A 3,961-nucleotide genomic window follows, 5' to 3' on the forward strand; every position below is an offset into this window, starting at 1 on the left:
GTTTGGCTTCACTTGCCCTTCTGAACTTGCCCTGAGAGATAATGTTTCCTTCTAATCTGCTGCCGTCCACCTACAGAAGGGACCCGATGAATAATTCTCCCAAACAAGCCTTTATTCTTAAGGCTGTAGCTGGCCCTAACCCTTTCTCCCTCGTACAGAGTAATGGTTGTGTTCATTCCATGATAATAGCCCGAGCTGTATTCCAGCCCACACTTGCCATGGCCACACAAACAAGGTTCAGGCTGCATTACGCCCCGGATAATGCTGCTCCTTTGGCATTACTGAAAAGAATGTGCCCTGGATCAAGGATCAGCTCTACTGCAGAGGCTCTGGTTTCCCTTCCCCGCAGGAAAGAAGTGCAGCGTCCAAAGGGTTAAGGCTTTTGGCATCATCAGTACATTTTAAAGGCAGCATTTCCACTAGGTTCAGGTATAAACAGCAGTTAAGAGTTTCTTATTCATGTGTATTCTCTTCTTTTCAGCCACCCCCTCCCGGTGGTATTTCAATGTGTCCCTGGTGGCTTCAGCAATCGCCCCTGTTATATTTCTAGCAGGCAGGAGGCTCCTGGGGATGAGAGCTCTTGTCCTGTTTCTCTCATACACAGACATCAGAACTTGATGTTCAGGTTCTGCAGCCAAAGGGTAGCCTCTGGATCAAGGGAGGCCAGGTGTTGGAAATCACCCTGCAGGTGGTGAGTTGGGCACTCTGCCATCCACCATACGAGTTATATTCTGCAACGCTGCCCCACAGTAACAGCGTGGGGAGGAAAACAGGCCAAGCTGGTGCGTGGCTCTGACAGCTTTGGACGAGCAAGAGAGTTGCCTGCTGAGGCTGGTCCAGGATCTGCGATCAAGTGGCCAAGGATGCAGGTGCAGCGATGGACTCCTGAATGTACTTAGTGTGTTAGACTCACTTTCCCACTGAGGCTTCCACTCGGAGGACGTAACTTTTAGCTCCCTGGCAGCACTGATTGGCCGTGCATGGAAAAGGGCCAGTGGAGCCTTGACCAAGCATGAGTGAGCTGCCATAACAAAGCGGCATTGAGAGAGCAGCTGTGGTGCTACACTCTGGCCCGCAGGGGTGGGATGCCTCCCCTGAATATGAGCAGCCCTTTGAGTTGGTGCTGATGCTTTGTCCTGCCTGAGAGTGGGGCATCAGTCAACCAGCGAGCCCATAGGTTGGTTTCAGCAGTCACAGCTCTCCTGTCTGACTGAACAGTAACGGCAGCTTGCCGAAGGCCTGGTGAGCTATGTGCTGGTGTATAAGTCAAGCAGTCAGTAATAATCTGGGTGGGAAAGAGATTGGGGAGCAAGTCTGTTGCCTTCACGCGGAGCCCTCCATCAGCAGCAAGAAGCAAAGCTAAAGCAGAGGAAATGCGGAACTGGAACTCAAGTTTTTGTTGTAAAAAGCGAAAGACAAAAGCAGCTAGAAGGGGGTGTCCAATGGGGTCCCTTTCAGGGCCAACATCACAAACCCTGACGATGGGCCAGCTGCACCTCAATAGCCAGGGAATCTCAGCGGCCAAGGAGGATATCCCGCTCCAGCTGGCCAGAGAACACAAAGCCCACGTTGTCTTGCTTCAGGAAACACATGTTGCTACTGACACTGAACTAGCAAGTCCTGAGTTTGCTACCGTGTCTCAGGGGATGGAGAGGTACACAATCAACACACTGCACACTCACTGACTACTCTGGTTCTAGAAACTGTCCACCTAGCAATGGCGGAGATGACGACTTCTCTGAACATACACAAGGCAGCTACATCTGCAGCAGAGAAACAGCAATAATTATCAGCACAGATTTTATGGAGCCTTTTAATAGAATAAAGCTATGCTGAGGTCAGACAGTGTAGCCAGGCACTGACAGGGGCTCTCTTCCTAGCAGTAGCTCCTGAGCTAAACAAACAGCTAAAGGTGACTCTGCGCTATCACCTAGAAAGGCTAAAAAAACTCCTCGACCATCAGTTCTTACTAGGCTCTGCACTGAAGTTGGCTGAAAAAGTGTCTCTTTCCCAAAGGCAGGTTACCAGGGCTGATTTTGACATATCATCGATGTAATTATTATTTACTGCTAAGTGACTGACTCTCTTCAGAGGCTGGGGTTTGCATTGTGTGTGTATTTTTGCATATGCCAATAGCTGGGTGTGTAGGGATGTGGTTGTGTGTGTGAGCCCTGTGTGTGTTGAGTGGAGCTGTGCTATTTGTTTATCTCTGCCCAGTTTATGCTTGGAAGGGATTTTTCCCTCCAGGAAATGGAAGAAAAAGGAAAACATATATGCACATACACACATGTGTGAACACATGAAAACCCACACAAGGGCCTGACATACATACACAGAGTCAGGTGAAGGCACATGCATTATGGACACCAGGTTCCCTAATTCTCAATGAAGTGATGAAAAGGACGGCTGATAGCAGCTTGGCTTCTTTCTTTCTTTCTCCGTCCTACTGATTTACAATACAGCCTGCGGGTCCCATGCCACCCAGCCTGGGAACAGTTACATGGAACATGGTACCCCCTACAAATATTAGCTTCTCCCCTTTTCCAGCGGTCCCCAACAAAGCACTGAAATATTACAACACAGGACAACTTGTTCAGAGCAATCAGGAGCATGAAAACCTGAGCAGGAACGGCAGTGTCCTTTATGTATCATGAGGCTGGAATCCTGCCAAATTCCTCTGCACCCACAGCCTCTATTAAATGCGTCAATCATTTCTTGGCAAGCCAGGCCCCAGAGAAGAGTTGAGAAGCAACTTCAGACATTTCAGCTGCTTTCATTAAAAGGTGAAAAATACAGGCTTAGCGTGAGCTGGGGCTGTGCTGCAGCTGCACAGAGAGCTGGGAGCAGACGGGCAAAGCTGTCTCTGCTGGGGACTCAGGGATGAGAAAGTGTGGCAAGGGCTGATGTCCCTGGAGACTCTCCCAAGTCTGTGAACCGGCTCCCTTGGGTCTTCGCTGTCGCAGTAGAATGCCAGGAGTGTCCCTGTGCTGGGCTCAGGTTCTTGCTGCGCAGATGGTGAAGCTAAGAGGTGGAGGCTGCTGCAGGGATGGTTCAGGTGTGCAGAGGGGCCATTTCAGATTTTGGTGTGGGGGGGCAACTTTAATTGTGATTCCGGGGGCTACTTAGGCACCTGAAAGCTCTAGGGTTTTTTTTGCAGATAATAACTTAGAAATTAACTGACAGGAGCACTATAACTAATTCCTATGTAAAAAAAAGAGGATTTAATAAATATTAGACCCACTCAGCTCTAATACTAACATGTTCTCACATCTTGTGTCAAGTCACTTAAGGGACACTGGTTAGGTTTAAAATTTGAATGTATATTCTTTGTTACTAACTCTTAAATACAGCAATTGAAACAATTGTAGAAAAAATCTCGATAATTTTCTCTCACTTTTTTGCAGTTCATCAAGCTTGGAATAGATCATTTAACTTTGGAAACATCCTACTAGGGCAAGGCCCCATGAGTTTATACTGCACCTGCCTGGGGCTCTAGAGGTGTTACCGCACTACAAATACTAGACTAGAAACTAACCTTAAACAGGAATGAAACTGACACTTTCAAGTCACTTTCACAGTATTGCCAATCCCAAATGTTCAAAAATCATGCATCAGGCTCACCAAAAATCGTGAGATTGGCTTTAAAATCATGAGATTATGTAAAAATAACAGATCTGGGGTTCTTTTTATTTGCCTTCTGCTTTTTGAGCCTTTAGGGTGCACTGAGGTCACATTTTGAAGCTTTCTCCACAGCCACGAGGACTAGAAACTTCATTTTTCTTTAAGAATGAAGGCTGAAATCATCACATAGAATCATAGAATCTCAGGGTTGGAAGGGACCTCAGGAGGTCATCTAGTCCAACCCCCTGCTCAAATCAGGACCAAACCCAACTAAATCATCCCAGCCAGGGCTTTGTCAAGCCTGACCTTAAAAACCTCTAGGGAAGGAGATTCCACCACC

The sequence above is a fragment of the Mauremys reevesii genome, linkage group 23 (genome assembly GCF_016161935.1).
Source record: "Mauremys reevesii isolate NIE-2019 linkage group 23, ASM1616193v1, whole genome shotgun sequence".
Taxonomy (NCBI): domain Eukaryota; kingdom Metazoa; phylum Chordata; order Testudines; family Geoemydidae; genus Mauremys; species Mauremys reevesii.